Source organism: Mus musculus, chromosome 8 (assembly GCF_000001635.26).
Source record: "Mus musculus strain C57BL/6J chromosome 8, GRCm38.p6 C57BL/6J".
In the NCBI taxonomy this organism is placed as follows: Eukaryota; Metazoa; Chordata; class Mammalia; order Rodentia; family Muridae; genus Mus; species Mus musculus.
In genome coordinates, this window is record NC_000074.6 from 16,424,044 (window position 1) to 16,446,792 (window position 22,749).

Below are 22,749 nucleotides of genomic sequence, written 5' to 3' on the forward strand. Positions count from 1 at the left end.
GAAGAGTTATGTCACAGCTTGAAGGGCTACCATCTCATCCAGTTAGAAGGAATAACTGCCATGATGTCACTTCTGTTTTGAGTTGGAGGGGAGTCAGAAAAAAAAATCCCTTAACCTTATACTATCACATGCAAGCATATAGGTGAATATATACCCACATCAGATCATGAATAGGTGTCAAGGAAGAGAGCACAAAGAAAAAAAAAGTAACCTTCAAATAATGCATGCCACATCGGTAGTGTGAAAGGAAATAAATGCCCAAAGAAGGGATTTGTCAGGATTTGGAGTTTTAGAGATAAGCTCAGTCAAGCCGTTCACATCCCCATACCTCATGCCACCTCCGAAGCAGCTGAGCCTTTAGTTGTCTGTGTGTAGAAGGAGGAGCTGAGAAACGCAGCACTGACTTGGCTGAGGAAGGGGCACAACATGGGGACTGCAGGGATCTTATCTTGCCAGAAGTGAAGAACTCTTGACCATGAGCAGGTCAGAATGAGCTGGGGCCTCGTGTGCACTTTCCCAGAACTCCACACCCACCCTAGTGCTTTCAGTTATCCAGAATCTACAGAGCACACTGCATCTGACCTCACCCTCCTCAACCAGGCTCCAGACATAGAGACTGAGTATAATAATATAAGCACAACATCACCCACCTGTGTGGAAACCAAGCACTATAGGTATCAGCTAGGTCCCTAGGGCTGAGCACACACCTGCTGCATAGCTGAGCACATACCTGCCGCACATCTGAGGAGAGAGCATCAGGCAACCAGCCAAGATGACTCAATGGGCATTACTAGGAAAAAATCTTGAAGTCATGTTTCCCTCTGTGGATCACTGGTAACTCAGGATAGACTCAAACAATACACTGTAAGTTAGCTGTAATGTAAGGAAGATTTTAATAGCATCTTCCTGCTCATGGCATCAGGGGGATCAGGAAATGCTGAAGGTTGGGTTCTCTAAACCTCACCCTACAAGTGCACATACTAGACATGACCTCACTTACTGTGCCTCAAGAGCCAGAAGGAACATCATGTTCACGCCCCAGAGTCTCCAGATCCAGCCCCACATCCTTTAAAGGTTCATAATGGTGCTTCCATTTGCTGCCTGTGGACGACTTCTAGGAAATATGACATATGAGTGTGTGCATATAACATCCCTGCAGCACAGGTGTCTGGGAGGTCCTAGGTGGGTAGGATGGGATAGATCTGGGGGACTCTTGTTTGAAAGCCACATTTACAGCCTTGGATCATGGTCCTAACAGAGATATGCAGAGGCTCCTACTAGTGGAGCCATGGGGGCAACAGGAAACTAGGGTGAATGGCCCATGACAATGTTCCCTGGATGTCTGAGGCCCAGGGCTAGTGCCTGCATTGTCTGTGCTGTTAGTGTTTGCACATGGCTCTTAACTTTTTACACTTTCTGTGGTCACCTTAATCACAGTGATAATGGAACAGGGGTCAGACTGAAGAGATGCTTTCAGTGGTACCATGGACTCTCTGCAGAGGTATGCCTACCTGACACTGTGAACCATTATAATAGCTTAGGGCTTCTTAATATGAAGAAGAGCAAGCCCCCACTCCTTCCCACATGAGGTCCAATATTTTGCCATGGGCTCTGCAAGCCTAAGTAGAAAATACACAGGAGAAGAACCAATCACTCACAGCCTTGAGCTCTCAGTGAACCTCAGCTTCTCACACACATTCATAAATGAGCACAGACTAGCTAGACCTATGTGTGTTGTGTGTGGAGGAATAAGCAAAAGGAGAAGCCTGGTTACAGGGCCCAAGGGTAGGGCAGGGATGCATAACATAACGGAAAAGGTCAGTCTGATGAAGGGATAGGTCTAAGAGGTCTGCTGTACAACATGCTGAGACTGCTATCACCATAAAGTAAGTGTGGGGTGAGTGATGTGTGCATGAGCTTACAGTAGCCATTCTATTTTATAATGTATTCTAATATATACAAACATAGTCCTGGATCATATTAATACGTACACGTTCTTCTCCGTTTTTAAAGCTTCATAGTTTTAAAAACGTGAGTAGACAAAAGGCAAAGTGGGAAAGGGGTTGGGGTAACCTGTGCAATGGTATGTTCCAGGGAGGACACATAGCCTGCACCTGTTCACAGATGGGGGAGCATGTGACAGTGCCCTGGCCAGACAGACAGAGACTGGAGCCCAGTCTAAGGCATCTAATGTCCCCAGGATGATACTCAGTTAAGAAAAGAAGTCAGGGCTCTCTTACATGGCTTCAGTTGCATTTACAAAAATGATTTAAAATAGACATTTTTTCCTTTTTCATTCTCTCTTGAATTTACTAGCAGGCTGGTGCTATAATTTGTTGTTGAATTTGCTGTTTCATTCCCTGGCTAACTGTTGACTCTTTAAAAGACATATCACTTAAACTTAAATTTGGTAAATAAATAAACACCACTTCTCTGATGCAAAGACAGTAATTAGAGTCTAAGAAGCAGAAGTGTTGGCCTTGGGCTGAATAAATGCTCAGAAATTGGCATTTCTGTGGGACAAAACACATGCCTTGGGCTTTTATAAAAGCTACATGAAGATGGCAGAGTGCATCCTGTCCATTGGTGGCATGGTGGTTTGAATATGCTTGGCCCACAGAATGGCACTATTAAGAGGTGTGGCAATGTTGGAGTGGATGTGGCCTTGTTGGAGGATATATGTCACTGGGGGTGGGAGCACCCCTTGATCTCAGCTGTTTGAAACCAGATTGGGCAGCATGGTGAGACCCCTCCCCCCCCCCAGCTTAAAAACATAAAGCAAAACAAGGAAAAAATCACTGGGACTATGTATTTTATAAACACATACACTGTAACCCTTAGTGATTGGCTGACAGAGATTAAATATTTATTATTCAAGAAAGGTCTTCAGTATCCTTGGGATCCTTATTCAATTAAAGAATGAAAAGACGCCCATTTCTCCAGGTAACCCCAGCAGCCAGGTGTCAATCCTGACAATGCTGTGGGCCTGCTATCAGACAGATACCCACTTTCCCTTTACAAAGACAGTGATCCTAGTAACAAGTCTGTAGTGGTATAAATATGCTTGACTCATCAAAAGTAGCTCTACTAGGAAGGGTAGCCTAATGGGAGGAAGTGTGTCACAGTGAAGGCAGGCTTTGAGGTCAGGCCTCTGTGATCCAGAGCCTCCTCGTAAGAAGCCTGGGACACAGTCTTCTCCTAGCTGCCTTTGGATAGGGATGTAGAACTCTCAGCTCCCTCTCCAGCACTGAGTCTGCCTGGATGCAGCCATGCTTCCCACCACGTTAGTAATGGACTGAATCTCTGAAACTGCAAGCCGACCCCAATTACATTTTTTACTTATAACAGTTTTCTTGGTTATGTTGTCTCTTCACAGTAATAAAACCCAAAATAAGGCATGCTCCAACTTTCCATTGCCATGTCCAAATAGCAGACAACTTAAGAGATAGAAAGAGCTCTTTTGGCTGATGATGCCTAAGGTATCAGTCCATCACAGTCATAGAAAGTGGCAGAGCCCAGTTCCCTAACTCACTGCAGAACAGGATGCATCGAGAGAAACAGGAAGTAGCTAGGATCTAGATGCCTTCAACAAACAACCCCTAAGTGACCAACTTCCTCCTGTCAATCTCATTTCCTAAATTTTCTACATTGTCCCAAAATACCACACATTCAACATGAGCCTATGGGCACTTTAACACTCCAACCACACAATTCCCTGGGGAACATCAGTCTTTGCTTTCAGCTGGTTGTCGCTGAAAGCCACCAGAGAGTCTGACTTGGCTAACAGGTCAATCATTTTCTCACAAGGCTGCCCATCTGGGGCCCCTGCTCTTCACACAGCTATATACATTGAAGTTGCTTACTACAGGTGCACCATGTATGGTATGTCAGGACAATGCCACAGAGTCTACACATTCTAGTCACAACTACTACATCTCCACAATGCATTGGAGGACCTCAAATTTGAGGACCAATGCATTTGAGTCACTTAAAGTGACTAAGTACTCCAGGTAATGTTTCAAAACAGAGTGTGCTGTTTTTACAACTTGTACTTTCTCTCTGATATTATTTTGGCAGTTGTGCATATTAAACTGGGTCCTGGTGGCTTGACATTCTGTTTGCCAGGCTCTGAGAAAGTGAGCTCCCACACAAATATGCTTTTAAAAAGCAGAAAGAAAGCCCTTGACACCAGGACGCCTCTTTTTTTTCCAGGGAGGCTGAAGTGAGCTCCCCAGCGGGCCACACAGGGGTTTAAAAAGAAAAATGGTATTTTGGCTCAAAATGTAAATTTGCCCTTTTCTCCTAATGCTGGCTCAGCTGGCCTCTCCTCGATGTTAACAATCGATCTCCCTCGCGGTCAGCACCTCCATGTTTCCCATGCCTGCTGCTCCCTTTCCTAGAGTTTTTCTGGCTTTGTTCTCTCCACCTCCGTCCTTTTCTACCCTGGATTTCTCTAGCCACTGGCTTTCTGTCTTTGCTGTAGGACTCTGGGCATCACCCTTGTCGGTCTTCTCTGTTTCCTCTCCCTCCCTGCATGATGTCTCTGAATACCATGGAGGAACACTGTCATTCGCAGCTTGAGGAACAGCGCACAGGTCGCCACTACAAACCACACAAGGCCTACAAAAACAGTTTTCCAACAGAGTTCTCTCTCCCTCTCTGCTCTCCCCCCCCCCCAGGAAGTAAATTGTGTAACAGTAATAAACGGCAATAACACTTGAGCTGTAGGACCCCGGCTGTAACCCTGTCTTCCTTCCTGTGGGTACACTGTGACACACCCAGAAACATCTGGTTGCTTCACAAATAAATGTACATGAGTTTTGCTGGAGTTTATCAAGCATTCAAATTGCTAAGTATGGAAAAGCAATGCACTTGAAAATGAAATATTCAAAGTCAGACATGGTGGCACATGCCAGTCATGCCAGCATTTGAAATACTGAGGCAGGAGAATGGAAACAAATGTTATAAGTTTGGGGATAAGCTTGGACTATAGTATAAGATTCTGTCTCAATTAAAAAGAAAGAAAAATGAAAAATGAGGTTTTATTCCAAAAAAGTAACTGACCCATTCTTTCTCATTTTTTCTTTCTCTCTCTCTCTCCCTTCCTTCCTGTCTATCTATCTGCCTCTCTATCTGCCTGTCTGCTTTTTGCTTCTTCCTTTTCTTTCTTCCTTTTTTATTCCCTCCATCCTTGTTGCCTTATCATTATTTTCTTTTAGACAGAGTTTTTCCATGTAGCTCAGCCTGATAGGAAACTCTTGGCAATCCTCCTGCCTCAGCCTACCAAATCCTGCAATATTGTGTCAAATCCTTTATAGTCTTAGTTTAACATGAAAACACTCTAACTCCACCTATGACATCCTAAAATACTTTTAACAAAATTATTGTATATGGAGTGAAACAGACTTCATTTTGCAGTACAGGGGACTGGTTCCAGATCCTTGTATCTAGTAAATACCTGAGCTATCACTGAAGAATATTCCCAGCCCCAACCTGCCCTGAACCTGGCATCCTACTGCATCTGCTTTGTATGGGAGAGGTATATGCCAGCATACCCCCTGATAAATGTGTGTTTGATGAGCCAGGGCCGCTGTCCTTCAACACAACTAAAAACACCTGGTTGAGGCATTACCACTTCTTCTTCAGTGGCTTCCATGAAAAACAAAACAAAACAAAACAAAAAAAACAACTGTCCCATGCATTCACTCTGAGAGCGTAGCCACTGTGTTCGCAGACAGCCCCCCCCCCCCCGGCTCTGCCCCCGCCCCCGCCCCTGGAAATAGACTTCAGATCTAATGAGCCCGGAGCACCATGGGAAGAAAGGGAGAAGAACTTATGGGTGCATGACATGGGGAAGTGACATGTTTTTTTTTCCCATGACCTCTCTAACGTGTCATCTATTAACAAAAACAGAAAGTGTGTCCTCTGTGTGTTTGTCATAGAGCTAGAAAAGTGGCACTGGAACTCTGCTTCTCAGGAAGAGGGCTCAGAGGTCACCGAGGGAAATCGAGGGCAACAGAGCAGAGCCTCTCCTGAGAAGAAAGCTTCCTGAAGTCAAGTGGCCTATAAAAGCCAGGCTGCTGGGCATGGGCCCTGTCCAAGGTCCTGCTCAATGAGGTGCCTGAGGCAATGGAAAGTAGACAGCCTTCAAAGGCCTTCAAGCAGCCTGGTGAACGTTTTTTGTTTTGTTTTGTTTTGTTTTGTTTTGTTTTGTTTTGTTTTGTTTTGTTTTGTTTTGTTTTGTTTTGTTTGTCTGTGTGTTTGGCTGGTTGATTTGGTTTTGGTTTCATGGATACATTCTCTTAGTAAGACAAGAATCCCGGTATTTACAACATTTGTAGAAATGCAAACATGTATAAATTAATTTACAGATTAAAAAAAATCTGTTCAAAAATCTACTTTAAAATGGAGCTGGAGAGATTGCTTTGGAGTTAAGGGCACTGGCTGATCTTCCACTGTAGCCAACTTGGATTCGCAGCATCACAACCATTTCTAACCCCAGTCCCAGAGGATTTGATGCCCTCTTCTGGTCTCGAAGGGCACTAGGCATAAATTTAGTACATACATGAACACATGCATATGGGCAAAACACCCATACACATAAAATAAAAATAAGTAAATTATACGCACACTTTTACACACAGAGATATACACATATTTTTGATTCTTTGCAAATGTTTGCAGGCACTATATTAGTTACTTTTCTGTTGCTGTGATAAGATACATTGGGCAAGAAGCCTTACCTCAGATCATATTCCATGCCCAAGTTTAATAAATACCATATATGTTCATTCTATCAGTTCTGTTTCTTTAGAGAATCTTAGATATCTGGAATGGTAGGAAGGAACTGTGGTGAGATCATCAATGGTAAACTTATAGGTTGTATTCTAGATTTAGGAGAACAAGCAGCTGGCACGTGGAAGCTGACAAGGCAAAACCGTCACATTTAGCCCTGAGCTTGGAATTACAGTCCAAACTTCTTCAGTTATCAATACGGATTCTCTTCTTCTTGGAGTGATGGGACATAAGAAGGGTTTGAGGGAAGAGAGGGAAGGGGGAGGTAATGTAGTTATACATTTTTTGTTTTGTTTTGTTTTGTTTTTGTTTTCAAGACAGGGTTTCTCTGTATAGACATGGCTGTCCTGGAACTCACTTTGTAGACCAGGTTGGCCTCGAACTCAGAAATCCACCTGCCTCTGCCTCCCAAGTGCTGGGATTATAGGTGTGCGCCATCATGCCCGGCCTGTAATTATATTTTAATCTGAAATTTTTTAATAAATGAAAGATAGATTCTCAAGCTCAGTGGTCATCATTCTTATAGTTCTGTGTAAGAAAATATTTCTGCGAAGATTAAACACAGATAAAGCTCTTTTTGAAATTTATTTCCATCTAAATGATAACTAATATGGAATAACAAATTGGAGAATATTTTTGTATATATAACTGAATGCAAGCATATGAAATATTTCACATAGATCTACTTTAGTGATTAGTAAACTTTACATAAAATTGAATAATGATTGAATGTTACTTTATCTGTGTGGGGTGGGGATGTCTGGGGATAGGCCTGAGTAGACATGAACATGCACAGCACATATGTTAGAGGACAGTCTCAAGGTCTTGCATATGCTGGGGATTCTCCTTTCTCCAGATCCTAGCTTCCAGTAAGATTGCAGATATGTTGTTGTGTCTGGCTTTACCTAGACCCAGGCATCCAGACTCGGGTCTTCATGATTATAGGGTAAGTGCATTACCCACTGAACCATCCTTGCAGCCTTTAGTCATTCCTCGAAGTAAAGTTTAGCCATGTGTGAGAAACCCACATTGGTGTTTGTTTATTTCTCCCCATTACATTAAAAACATTGCAACCTACATCTTTGAATTACCCTGTTTATCTGTTATACTCTTGAGTGTCTCCCCACTGGGAGAAGGCCTCTTGTTTGCTCTGTGACCTCATTCTCAAAGTCTTAACCTCTCTCCCAGCCCATTCAGAAATAAGCCCCTCCCCCTGGAGGCCTGAGGGGCCGGTGACATTGTGTGTCCTCATGGGGCCTTCAGTCTTCAGGGAGTTGCCATTTGGTGCAGCATGTTGTCATGTTTTCTCTGTGTCTACTTAAAATTAATTTTAATGTCCAATATGCTAACCTCATTAGTTCAGAACAGTTTGTATAAGTAGCACATAGATCCTTAAAATGAAGTGGTTCAGAGCCCTAGAATGAGCCTTAAAAAACAAAAATGTTTGCCTTGGTTCAGCGGGAAGTGAAATTATGCACATCTAGTTCTCAATCTTTTTGGAGATTGATAATACTTATTGATAAATTATGTAGTTACTGTTAACAAAACACAAAACAACAACAAAAGCACAAAGAAGAAAAAACATCCAAACTTGTTGTAGGGGATCTCAATTAACTTCTGAGTTCCCTGGGGGTGAAAATGTCCCAGGGTGTGGAGACACTTTACCCAGTTACGAACCAGAGCCTTCCAAGGTGGTGAGCACACAAGACAGACACTCTAACTTACCACAGACAAGATTCTCAGCAGCAGTGGGGGAGGGGTAGCCATATAACAAAAAAAAAAATCATGCATTTGTCTCTTAGGACTTCATGCTCAAGGGAAAACATTGACCAAGTGGCCTTCATGACAAAGCAAGAGCACCGAAATGAAGCCTCTGATAAAAAGAAAAGAAATGGGTTTTCAAACATGCTCTCATGTTTGACTCTGCTGTAGAAATTCCCTTGAGGCCCCTATAAAATATTAGAAAATGGTTTGAATTCCCAATGTGTTCTGGTCTTGGAGATTAAAATCAATTGGCATAAAATAGCATTCCCAAATAGACTATAAACAGTTAGCTTCTATTGAGAAACAATATCATAGAACTCTAAAATACAAATATGAAAATTTCAAGGAATAGTGTATTTTGACAGCACAGTTCAAGGCAACAGCAATAATTTGAAATCTTTTAGAATAAAGCCAGCTTGGGTTTCTGGTTGGAAACAATACATCTCTAACCATCAGGTTTTCTTTAGGATTAGCTCTAAGAAAGAGAGAAGATGTAATTGTGATGATGCATCTACCTCACAATGGGTAGGTAGTCTATGTGGTTATCTCACCTATGTTAATTCCTGGGAGATGAGACAGGCATATGGCTGTGGTGGAGACCGGGGCCCTGGAGACATGGCATTTGTATGTAAGGTATGTATGTTATCCAAGGAACTTGTATGTGCCCTAACTTGATGTGTGTTTTCTTTTCTCTTAATGGGGACAGGGATTATTGTGGGGGTGGTCACTATAGGTTCGTAGGACCTTCTCAGGACACAAATCTCCTAATGTTAATGTATATAGACCATCCATGAAACATGAGTTAAAATCTAACTGCCAATCCAGCCTCAAGTTAGGTGACATTCTCTTAATTCCTGTGTTTCCACCCAGTCTGGAGTTCATTTCCTTAACCCCCAGGAGACACTGCTGCACATGGAGCTGCTTATCATAGGAGGATTTCCAGGTTGCAAGGACAGGACAGCCAGTGAAGCATAGGCACGGTAGATCCAGGTTGATCACAGTGCTAGCTTTAGCAATCTGACACAAGGACACTTCTCGAAAGAGTTAACTCTCTCTGCAATATGAACTTAATCCCCTGTCTTTCCTACTCAAGTACTTTGAGGTCACAATTCTCTCCTGGTGGGGAGGGCCAGGACCAATGGGGGAAACCGTGGATGTGTGAAAGATGAATCTAAAATGCTGGTAATGAAGAGAACCTACAGCTAGGAGCAGTGACCTCAGAGGAAGAGGAAGAGAGAAAAGGGAATGACTAATGGAGATCTACCCCAAACACTAAAAGGACATGTCAGTGGAGGTGAAGACAGACTGAAGAAAAAAAGAAAGATTAGGAGGGTTGGGATGATGCAGATGATGGACAAAGGGGCAGGAAAAACACACATGAGCAAGGATCAGACATCTAGTCTGGAACACTGTGAGCTTGATGTTGTAAGTGAACATTTCTGTGAGGAGTTATAAAGTAGGTTAGTGGGTCATGAGTGACAGGATGGAACTCAGGTCAGATTTATGTTACACTGTCCATGGGGAAATGGCTTTGACTGAGACCAAGCAAACTGACCATACATCCCCAACCTGCATGGGTTCTGGGAAGGAAAGCTCTTGTTTTCAATTATGCTTTGCCTTGTTTTTTAAGACATGGTCTCCTATGCAGGGCTGTCTGTTCTCTATGAAGACTAGTATGTCCTTGAAATTTTCCTGCTTTGGCCACAGACTACTGAGATTGTATCTGAGTATTACCCTTCCCAGAACCCAAGTGGATTTCATAACATCACAATGCTTGTGTTTATGTGAAGAAGGGCATTCTATCCCAAAGCCACTTAGTCACCAGAATCAACCATCTTTGAACACATCATTTCTCACAAGGCAGTTCTTGGTGAAAGTCACAGTTGGTTGCAGCAGTCCTCAGAAGAACCTGTGACATCCTAGAGACCACAAGTTGATGATGCACTGAAGGTTTCATTCTCCTCAGTAAGGGAAATGTAAGAAAGGGAGAGATATGGACCCCCCCCCCTTCCTTGTAGTATCTGTGAGTCTACAGACTTTAGGATCATCTTCTCCTGTTTCCATGGTATCAGGATGATGGTCTACCCTCTCTTCAGCTTGGCAATCCAACAGTTAGTGAAACAAAGTCACTAGGATTCCCAAGAAAAAGGCACAGTATGCTAGCACAGCACAGCCATCCCAGCATTCATCACAAGAGTGAACTACTGAGACCACACACCTCACTGCAGAGGCTAGGGACTCCTGCTCATGATCCCATGGAAAACATTATTCTTTTCCAGGTTTTTATGTTGTCTCTTTGGACCTCAGAGATTTCAAGATAATATGGAAAGTTATTTTCATGGTAATGAATTTCATAAATGTATTTGTAATGATATAGCCTGATTAGTAGGAGTATGGTGGTAATAACTGATAGTTTTTCCACCTCATGTTAATAGATAGAAAGAGTAATAGACTTACACAGGGGGGATAGGTCTTAAAGCATAGATTAATCAAAGTAAGAGGTTATAAAGGTGGGCTTAAAGGCCCTTTGGTAAAAACTGTACAAGTTGTTCTTAAATAATGTGGTCTTACATTTCCTATCCATTGCTAGTGTCTCAGAAGAGAAGGCTCAGGATTCTGAGTATGCACTTTGACACCAAGCCAACTTGTGATGCTCTGCCTAATTCTGGCCCATGGAATGACTATAACTTTCCTTCTTGGTGTTTCTTTACATCTTCATTCTAATTCACTTTATTCACACCAAAGCTCTGAAGTTGTGGGAATGGTGTACTTACATTCCATGTTCTGAGAAGATGGTGACTTCCATATAACTCCTCCTAGTAGCAGGAATCACACCAGTGTCTGCTATGTTCACCTACCCCTTTATTCTGCTGTGAGCACTTCCATAAATGTGGGCTCAAATCCAATGCTCATGTTAGACAGCAAGCCAGCTAGCCAACTGTCAATTACTAATAACTCATACCATCAATGTCCAGTTGACCTCTGGATCAAGCAAGGAAAGTCAATCCAGTTAAAATCCAGGCCCAGACAAAATATGAATATTTGGAGCATATGTGTTCTGAGAATGTACTATGTAGAGCTCCTAAGCAAAACAAGCAAGTTTTTCTTATTTTTAATTGAGGTCTAGGTGTGCTCATTCACTTTGGAGAGACTGTGCTACATTCTCTGACATCTGTATCCCACATTCTTGCTAAGTAGTCATCTTTCTTAGGGTTTCTAGTGCTCTCAAGAGACACCGTGATCACAGCAACTCTTATAAAGAAAATCATTTAATTGGAGCTGGCTTATAGTTGAGAATTTTAGTCTATTATCATTATGGCAGGGAGAAGGGCAGGATGCAGGCCAACTTGGTGCTGGAGAAGAAGCTGAGAGCTCTGCATCTGGCCTCAGACAGGCAGGCATCAGGAATAGAATGCCCCAATGCCCCAGGCTTGAGCATCTGAGTCTTCAAAATCCATCCCCAGGGACAACTTCCTCCAACATCACCAAACCTATTCCAACAAGGACACACCTCCTAATAGTGCCACTCCCTAGGAGCCCATGGGGCAATTTTCTTACAAACTGCCATCATAGTGGTCATGAATAAATAACACTGTGTCTCTGTGCCTGCCTCACTGACAGTTCCATTGTGTGAATTGCTGCAGGGTATGTGTAATGGAAAGGAAGATGGATATTTAATAAGATTGTGCACGTGAATATTTGTCCTTATTCACCCAAATGTATGTGTGAGACATAAGGACCTCCCTGTCCTTGCTGAGCTTTTTCAGAAGAATGAGTCTGAATCCGCTGCTCCCATTTAATAGCATGAGATGAACCTTTCATGTCTCAGTAATTCACATTAACTCGTTTTCTTCTGATTTACTAAGGTTTGATGAATATCTACAATGTACCGCACTGCTAGACAGAAGGATAAAAGGTGTACCAGATAAGTAAATAGCCTGCCATCATGAAAGTGGGAAACACACGAAATAAGCAGGAAACATCACTGATTCTCACAGCCTAGAGTACTTAGTGACTACTGCCTCTGACCAAAGCAGAATTCTCTCCTCTGCTGTTTCTGACTTGTGCCAATATGAAGAACTCCTTGGAGCCTATCATCTCATCAGCGCCAACTATAGTCCATGATGAAGGTTTGGGAATGATGTAAGATGCTAAGATATCTGCAGAACTATAGAGGGTGGACAATGAGGTGGTTGGCATCATTGTGGAAACTAGTGAATGCGAACTTGTTTCAAATCCAACGAACACCCCACTTTTCTGACACAGTGGCAGGATATATTCTATACCAGATGAACTGATTGATACCCAATGCATAGAAGCCCCTGATTATCTATGAAGTTCCCACCAGAATGGAGATTTGGCAAAGAGACAATTAGCACCAGGGTGGTAGTGATGATGACTAAAAACAAGTAAAAAAATAATAACTGGTCTTTAAATCATTAGGCAGTGCACTCAAAGTGATTGTTCTTAATGTCCTGAAGCTTTCTTTAGAGAGGTAGACTGCAGGATGATAACCCACAGAGAGAATCATGCCTGCCAGCACTCTGAGGGCCATTAAGTACAGCATAACAGGATTAATTTAACTCACAGCATTGAAGAGGAGGCTCAGTGCTTAAGAGCTCTTGCTGTTCTTACAGGGGATATGGGTTTGTTTTCCAGCACCAACAAGGAGGCTCACCACTCCCTGTAGCTTGAGCTTCCAGTATCTGATGCTGCCCTGTTTCAGATTCCCAGATTCCATGAGCATTTCATAAGAATGGTCCATATACATATAGTCAGGCACATGCACAGAAACATAAAAACATGAATAAATCCTTAAGGTAAAAAAAAAAAAAAAAAGTTGCCCTTCCGCTCCACTCGAGCCCCAGGGTAACTTGCCAGCAGAGTCGCCCGGGACCTGCAAGGGCCCACACAGGATTCCCCACGGGATCCTAAGACCTCTGGTGAGTGGAACACAGTGCCTGCCCCAATCCAATTGCGGAACCTGAGATTGCGGAAAATAGGGAAGCAGACTACCCGGCCCTGACCTGGGGCACAAGCCCCTTCCGCTCCACTCGAGCCCCAGGGTACCTTGCCAGCGGAGTCGCCTGACACCCGCAAGGGCCCACACAGGATTCCCCACGGGATCCTAAGACCTCTAGCGAGTGGAACACATCTTCTGCCAGGAGGCTGGTTCGAACACCAGATATCTGGGTACCTTCCCTGCAAGAAGAGAGCTTGCCTGCAGAGAATACTCTGCCCACTGAAAATAAGGAGAGAGCTACCCTCCCAGGTCTGCTTATAGAGGCTAACAGAGTCACCTGAAGAACAAGCTCTTAACAGAGACAACTATAAGAACTAGCTTCAGAGATTACCAGATGGCGAAAGGCAAACGTAAGAATCCTACTAACAGAAATCAAGACCACTCACCATCATCAGAACTCAGCACTCCCACCCCACCTAGTCCTGGGCACCCCAACACAACCGAAAATCTAGACCCAGATTTAAAAACATTTCTCATGATGATGATAGAGGACATCAAGAAGGACTTTCATAAGTCACTTAAGAATTACAGGAGAGCACTGCTAAAGAGTTACAGGCCCTTAAAGAAAAGCAGGAAAACACAGCCAAACAGGTAGAAGTCCTTAAAGAAAAACAGGAAAACACATCCAAACAGGTGATGGAAATGAACAAAACCATACTAGAACTAAAAAGGGAAGTAGACACAATAAAGAAAACCCAAAGTGAGGCAACGCTGGAGATAGAAACCCTAGGAAAGAGATCTGGAACCATACATGTGAGCATCAGCAACAGAATACAAGAGATGGAAGAGAGAATCTCAGGTGCAGAAGATTCCATAGAGAACATCGACACAACAGTCAAAGAAAATACAAAATGCAAAAGGATCCTAACTCAAAACATCCAGGAAATCCAGGACACAATGAGAAGACCAAACCTATGGATAATAGGAGTTGATGAGAATGAAGATTTTCAACTTAAAGGGCCAGCTAATATCTTCAACAAAATAATAGAAGAAAACTTCCCAAACATAAAGAAAGAGATGCCCATGATCATACAAGAAGCCTACAGAACTCCAAATAGATTGGACCAGAAAAGAAATTCCTCCCGACACATAATAATCAGAACAACAAATGCACTAAATAAAGATAGAATATTAAAATCAGTAAGGGAGAAAGGTCAAGTAACATAAAAAGGAAGGCCTATCAGAATTACACCAGACTTTTCACCAGAGACTATGAAAGCCAGAAGAGCCTGGACAGATGTTATACAGACACTAAGAGAACACAAATGCCAGCCCAGGCTACTATATCCAGCCAAACTCTCAATTACCATAGATGGAGAAACCAAAGTATTCCACGACAAAACCAAATTCACACACTATCTTTCCACGAATCCAGCCCTTCAAAGGATAATAACAGAAAAGAAGCAATACAAGGACAGAAATCATGCCCTAGAACAAGCAAGAAAGTAATCCCATAACAAACCAAAAAGAAGACAGCCACAAGAACAGAATGCCAACTCTAACAACAAAAATAAAAGGAAGCAACAATTACTTTTACTTAATATCTCTTAATATCAATGGACTCACTTCCCCAATAAAGACATAGACTAACAGACTGGCTACACAAACAGGACCCAACATTCTGCTGCTTACAGGAAATCCATCTCAGGGAAAAAGACAGACACTACTTCAGAGTGAAAGGCTGGAAAACAATTTTCCAAGCAAATGGTCTGAAGAAACAAGCTGGAGTAGCCATTTTAATATCGGATAAAATCGACTTCCAACCCAAAGTTATCAAAAAAGACAAGGAGGGACACTTCATACTCATCAAAGGTAAAATCCTCCAAGAGGAACTCTCAATTCTGAATATCTACACTCCACATGCAAGGGCAGCCACATTCATTAAAGACACTTTAGTAAAGCTCAAAGCACACATTGAACCTCACACAATAATAGTGGGAGACGTCAACACACCACTTTCATCAATGGACAGATCATGGAAACAGAAACTAAACAGGGACACAGTGAAACTAACAGAAGTTATGAAACAAATGGACCTGACAGATATCTACAGAACATTTTATCCTAAAACAAAAGGATATACCTTCTTCTCAGCACCTCACAGGACCTTCTTCAAAATTGACCATATAATTGGTCACAAAAGAGGCCTCAACAGATACAAAAATATTGAAATTGTCCCATGTATCCTATCAGACCACCATGGCTTAAGACTGATCTTCAATAACAACATAAATAATGGAAAGCCAACATTCACATGGAAACTGAACAACACTCTTCTCAATGATACCTTGGTCAAGGAAGGAATAAAGAAAGAAATTAAAGACTTTTTAGAGTTTAATGAAAATGAAGCCACAACGTACCCAAACCTATGGGACACAATGAAAGCATTTCTAAGAGGGAAACTCAGCTCTGAGTGCCTCCAAGAAGAAACGGGAGAGAGCACATACTAGCAGCTTGACAACACATCTAAAAGCTCTAGAAAAAAAGGAAGGAAATTCACCCAAGAGGAGTAGAAGGCAGGAAATAATCAAACTCAGGGGTGAAATCAACCAAGTGGAAACAAGAAGAACTATTCAAAGAATTAAGCAAACGAGGAGTTGGTTCTTTGAAAAAATCAACATGATAGATAAACCCTTAGCTAGACTCAATAGAGGGCACAGGGACAAAATCCTAATTAACAAAATCAGAAACAAAAAGGGAGACATAACAACAGATCCTGAAGAAATCCAAAACACCATCAGATCCTTCTACAAAAGGCTATACTCAACAAAACTGGAAAACCTGGACAAAATGGACAAATATCTGGACAGATACCAGGTACCAAATTTGAATCAGGATCAAGTTGACCATCTAAACAGTCCCATATCCCCTAAAGAAATAGAAGCAGTTATTAATAGTCTCCCAGCCAAAAAAAAGCCCAGGACCCGACAGGTTTAGTGCAGAGTTCTATCAGACATTCAAAGAAGATTTAATTCCAGTTCTGCACAAACTATTTTACAAAATAGAAGTAGAAGGTACTCTACCCAACTCATTTTATGAAGCCACTATTACTCTGATACCTAAACCACAGAAAAATCCAACAAAGATAGAGAACTTCAGAACAATTTCTCTTATGAATATCAATGCAAAAATCCTCAATAAAATTCTCGCTAACCGAATCCAAAAACACATTAAAGCAATCATCCATCCTGACCAAGTAGGTTTTATTCCAGGGTTGCAGGGATGGTTTAATATACGAAAATCCATCAATGTAATCCATTATATAAACAAACTCAAAGACAAAAACCACATGATCATTTCGTTAGATGCAGAAAAAGCATATGACAAGATCCAACACCCATTCATGATAAAAGTCTTGGAAAGATCAGGAATTCGAGGCCCATAACTAAACATGATAAAAGCAATCTACAGCAAACAAGTAGCCAACATCAAAGTAAATGGAGAGAAGCTGGAAGCAATCCCACTAAAATCAGGGACTAGACAAGGCTGCCCACTTTCTCCCTACCTTTTCAACATAGTACTTGAAGTATTAGCCAGAGCAATTCGACAACAAAAGGAGATCAAGGGGATACAAATTGGAAAAGAGGAAGTCAAAATATCACTCTTTGCAGATGATATGATAGTATATATAAGTGACCCTAAAAATTCCACCAGAGAACTCCTAAACCTGATAAACAGCTTTGGTGAATTAGCTGGATATAAAATAAACTCAAACAAGTCAATGGCCTTTCTCTACACAAAGAATAAACGGGCTGAGAAATAAATTAGGGAAACAACACCCTTCTCAATAGTCACAAATAATATAAAATATCTTGGCATGACTCTAACTAAGGAAGTGAAAGATCTGTATGATAAAAACTTCAAGTCTCTGAAGAAAGAAATTAAGGAAGATCTCAGAAGATGGAAAGATCTCCCATGCTCATGGATTGGCAGGATCAATATTGTAAAAATGGCTATCTTGCTAAAAGCAATCTACAGATTCAATGCAATCCCCATCAAAATTCCAACTCAATTCTTCAACTAATTAGACGGAGCAATTTGTAAATTCATCTGGAATAACAAAAAACCTAGGATAGCGAAAACTCTTCTCAAGGATAAAAGAACCTCTGGTGGAATCACCATGCCTGACCTAAAGCTTTACTACAGAGCAATTGTGATAAAAACTGCATGGTACTGGTATAGAGACAGACAAGTAGACCAATGGAATAGAATTGAAGACCCAGAAATGAACCCACACACCTATGGTCACTTGATCTTCGACAAGGGAGCTAAAACCATCCAGTGGAAGAAAGACAGCATTTTCAACAATTGGTGCTGGCACAACTGGTTGTTATCATGTAGAAGAATGCGAATCGATCCATACTTATCTCCTTGTACTAAGGTCAAATCTAAGTGGATCAAGGAACTTCACATAAAACCAGAGACACTGAAACTTATAGAGGAGAAAGTGGGGAAAAGCCTTGAAGATATGGGCACAGGGGAAAAATTCCTGAATAGAACAGCAATGGCTTGTGATGTAAGAATGAGAATTGACAAATGGGACCTAATGAAACTCCAAAGTTTCTGTAAGGCAAAAGACACCGTCAATAAGACAAAAAGACCACCAACAGATTGGGAAAGGATCTTTACCTGTCCTAAATCAGATAGGGGACTAATATCCAACATATATAAAGAACTCAAAAAGGTGGACTTCAGAAAATCAAATAACCCCATTAAAAAATGGGGCTCAGAACTGAACAAAGAATTCTCACCTGAGGAATGCCGAATGGCAGAGAAGCACCTGAAAAAATGTTCAACATCCTTAATCATCAGGGAAATGCAAATCAAAACAACCCCGAGATTACCTCACACCAGTCAGAATGGCTAAGATAAAAATTCAGGTGACAGCAGATGCTGGCGTGCATGTGGAGAAAGAGGAACACTCCTCCATTGTTGGTGGGATTGCAGGCTTGTACAACCACTCTGGAAATCAGTCTGGCGGTTCCTCAGAAAATTGGACATATACCTGAGGATCCCGCAATACCTCTCCTGGGCATATATCCAGAAGATGCCCCAACTGGTAAGAAGGACACATGCTCCACTATGTTCATAGCAGCCTTATTTATAATAGCCAGAAGCTGGAAAGAACCCAGATGCCCCTCAACAGAGGAATGGATACAGAAAATGTGGTACATCTACACAATGGAGTACTACTCAGCTATTAAAAAGAATGAATTTATGAAATTCCTAGGCAAATGGATGGACCTGGAGGGCATCATCCTGAGTGAGGTAACACATTCACAAAGGAACTCACACAATATGTACTCACTGATAAGTGGATATTAGCCCAAAACCTAGGATACCCAAGATATAAGATACAATTTCCTAAACACATGAAACTCAAGAAAAATGAAGACTGAAGTGTGGACACTATGCACCTCCTTAAAAGTGGGAACAAAATACCCATGGAAGGAGTTACAGAGACAAAGTTTGGAGCTGAGATGAAAGGATGGACCATCTAGAGACTGCCATAACCAGGGATCCACCCCATAATCAGCATCCAAACACTGACACCATTGCATACACTAGCAAGATTTTATTGAAAGGACCCAAATGTAGCTGTCTCTTGTGAGACTATGCCGGGTCCTAGCAAACACAGAAGTGGATGCTCACAGTCAGCTAATGGATGGATCACAGGGCTCCCAATGAAGGAGCTAGAGAACGTACCCAAGGAGCTAAAGGGTTCTGCAACCCTATAGGTGGAACAACATTATGAACTAACCAGTACCCCGGAGCTCTTGACTCTAGCTGCATATGTATCAAAAGATGGCCTAGTCGGCCATCACTGGTAAGAGAGGCCCATTGGACAGGCAAACTTTATATGCCCCAGTACAGGGGAACGCCAGGGCCAAAAAGGGGGAGTGGGTGGGTAGGGGAGTGGGGGTGGGTGGGTATGGGGGACTTTTGGTATAGCATTGGAAATGTAGATGAGCTAAATACCTAATAAAAAATGAAAAAAAAAGTGAAGTCTATTTTACAGATACTTGTGAGATACCATGAGGAGACCCTTCTTGGTTGTCACATGATGGTGGGAAGTTCTGTCTTCTCTTGGAGTTTTCAGACTTGATTTGAAGACAAGATTAGGACAATGCTGTCCTAATCTTTGGTGCAGATCAGAACATCATGTCTCTACCCAGGGCCAGAGATAGAACCCAGATTCTGGGAGGACATTTTGTCTTAATTAGGACTCAACAAAATTCTGAAAATACACCTTTTCATATGACACTTTACATTTTAAGAGGATCCTTTGGTATATTTACCTTTCTAGGGTTAGCAGGGAAGTAGAAGGTGGAGTCTATGCCAGCTGATTATGATGGAGGTCTTCATCGTCAGCATCCTCCAACACCTCTCATACCTGCTAATACCTCATAATGCTAGTTATCTAGCATTTTGATTAAAGGTTAGATTTATACTAATTCTTCTTTTTTATAATGTTTCTCAACTGGAGAGAGTGGAAATGGTCATGAAGGCAACTTGAAACATTAGCAGATACCAGTTTCCCACTGAGATGGTGCCTTAAGACTGTACCTCTGGCAAGAGTCCTACATTGCTTCAGAGAAGGAAGAATTGAGCAAAGGCATTTCTTACAGTTTAACAGGTAGTATGGGAGACATTAGCTTATTTTTGTAGATCTGATTTCCATAATTTGGAGTACATGCTCTTTTTACATTGATTGATTGATTTTTACATTAATTACTTTACTGGATTGGGATATGTGATTTTTTTTTTTACTTTTTAATTTTGAGATCATAATATAATTATAAGATTTTTCTCTTCCCCTCTGTCCCTTCAAGATCTCCCGTATATTCACCATTGCTCCCCCCCCCCAAATCTAAGACCTCATTTTTCATCAATTGCTGTTATGCACATATATGTGCTGACTTTTAAGATGCCTTCCAGCTTCCAATTTTTCAGATACTGTGAAATTTAGGAATTCATAAAGAAGAGCATTTGATGTACAACTTTTATTTCCATATTGTATAGAAATAAAAGGGCTTGTCTTACTATAGAGGTGACTGTTATAAAAAAGCTTTATAAAATCCAGGGGTTGGTAACTCAGCCATTATTCTCTGTAATTTTTTGGCTTGTTTCTGCTGCATTGTACACTGGGGGTATTTTACCCAGCATAATTGTAACTAATAACACAGGCAAGTGATGCATAGTGACATATGCTCTTACTTCTTTTAAGAAGTAGCATTTAGTAGCAATTTTCAGCATATTTGAAATATCCTCCCACCGTCTTTCCCTAGTGATTGTATCCTTTTCAATTGGACACTGTAAAGGATTTATAATTGTTAACTAACATCTTGTTTGTCCTCTCATTTACTGTATAGAAATAATGAATTAGGGGCAGGTAGGAGGAAATCTAGTAGTATTTGATGTGAAGCATTTATGACATTCTTTTTTTTTATGGTCAAAGATATTTCTTATTTTATTTTTTATTAGATATTTTCTTTATATACATTTCAGGTGCTATCCCGAAAGTTCCCTATACCCTCCCTCCGTCCCCCTCCTGTACCCACACACTCCCACAAGGAAAAAAAAAATGTTTTAAAGGGCTTTGCTAAATGTCATGTTTGCACCATGGTTTCTACTCAATGTATAATCACTGGCTTATAATTGATATCTGTAATTTTCTTATGATGTTGTTGGCTCACTGCAAGACAGAAAGTCAGTCAACCATTCAACAAAGTTTCCTGAGCAAGAGAGTGAGAGCCAATCGCAGACCTTCAGATTTTAATTTCTTTTCCCTTTACTTTGTCTTTGTCTTAGATCTGTATTGTTGGCTTTGTCAGTGATCTTAAAATGTAAACAAAGGACATCTGGTTCAGCCTTGTAAGCCCATCTTCGCAGGAAGCTGGACAGGACGACCACAGTTCAAAGCATCCCAGAGCTATAGTGAGCTGCATACCAGAACAGTCAGTTTAGTGAGACCCTGATTAACCAAAACAAAGCAATAATAAAAAGAAACCTGAAGGCCCAGCTCAGCAGTGGTGCAACTGTGTAGCAGGTACCAAAACCTAGGTTCAATTCCCGGCTCAATACATATGCAAAGATGCACACACACGTAAAAATGCACATATGTACACACATAAACACACACATATACACACATATACACACATATACAAACATACACACACATAAACACACACATATATACATATACAAATATACAGATACAGAATAATTCATGATCTTTTAATGCCATTGACTGATTTTAAAATGATCCTTGGAAAGCTAAATTTAAGTAAATTTGCACAATGGTAAAATTTTTGTTTCATATTACGATAAAGCACCATTATCTCAGTTCCTGAGAACTTATTTGCATTAATGATAAACTGACCCCAGATGCACCAAAACCTGTATTCCAACTTAGTAGTAGTCTTTTCTAAATACTGAACAAAAGGAACTTTTAAAAATACATGTATTTTTCATCAAAATGGCAATAACTATCCCTCTTATTTGCATGTGCATTTTGTACTTTTTCCTTCCTTGCTCAATTGTGAACACATACCTCCTCCCCTTCACAAGCCATCAGAAAGCATGTTATAGCCCCTCTTCCTACAGTGATATCAATTAAATGCATGTTCACATATTACAGAGGAAGCCACACAACATCCCTGAACTCCCTGCAGCATCATCATCTGACCTGCCTGCTTCTTAATGCTACCAACACCAGTATTTTTTTTTCCATTTTTTATTAGGTAATTAGCTCATTTACATTTCCAATGCTATACCAAAAGTCCCCCATACCCACCCACCCCCACTCCCCTACCCACCCACTCCCCCTTTTTGGCCCTGGCGTTCCCCTGTACTGGGGCATATAAAGTTTGCCTGTCCAATGGGCCTCTCTTTCCAGTGATGGCCGACTAGGCCATCTTTTGATACATATGCAGCTAAAGTCAAGAGCTGCGGGGTACTGGTTAGTTCATAATGTTGTTCCACCTATAGGGTTGCAGAACCCTTTAGCTCCTTGGGTTCTTTCTCTAGCTTCTCCATTGGGAGCCCTGTGATCCATCCATTAGCTGACTGTGAGCATCCACTTCTGTGTTTGCTAGGCCCCGGCATAGTCTCACAAGAGACAGCTACATCTGGGTCCTTTCGATAAAATCTTGCTAGGGTAT

The 22,749-nt window shown here is 41.5% G+C and overlaps 1 protein-coding gene and 1 long non-coding RNA gene across 10 annotated transcripts in view; one reads left to right on the plus strand and one right to left on the minus strand.

Moving 5' to 3' along the window:
* Csmd1 (CUB and Sushi multiple domains 1) overlaps positions 1-22,749 on the minus strand; it is a 1,642,848-nt gene that overhangs the window by 531,506 nt on the left and 1,088,593 nt on the right. The gene's annotated exons all lie outside the window — the stretch shown is intronic.
* Gm16347 overlaps positions 9,095-22,749 on the plus strand; it is a 34,465-nt gene continuing 20,810 nt past the window's right edge. For 2 of the 5 annotated variants that reach the window (XR_870168.3, XR_870167.3), the window contains exons 1-3: positions 9,095-9,192; positions 12,426-12,702; positions 21,395-21,520. This is a non-coding gene — a long non-coding RNA (predicted gene 16347). Of the gene's footprint in view, positions 9,193-10,040; positions 10,536-12,425; positions 12,703-21,394; positions 21,605-22,749 lie in introns of those variants that run through there. The other 3 variants (XR_378750.4, XR_378752.4, XR_378753.3) reach the window with 3 other exon arrangements.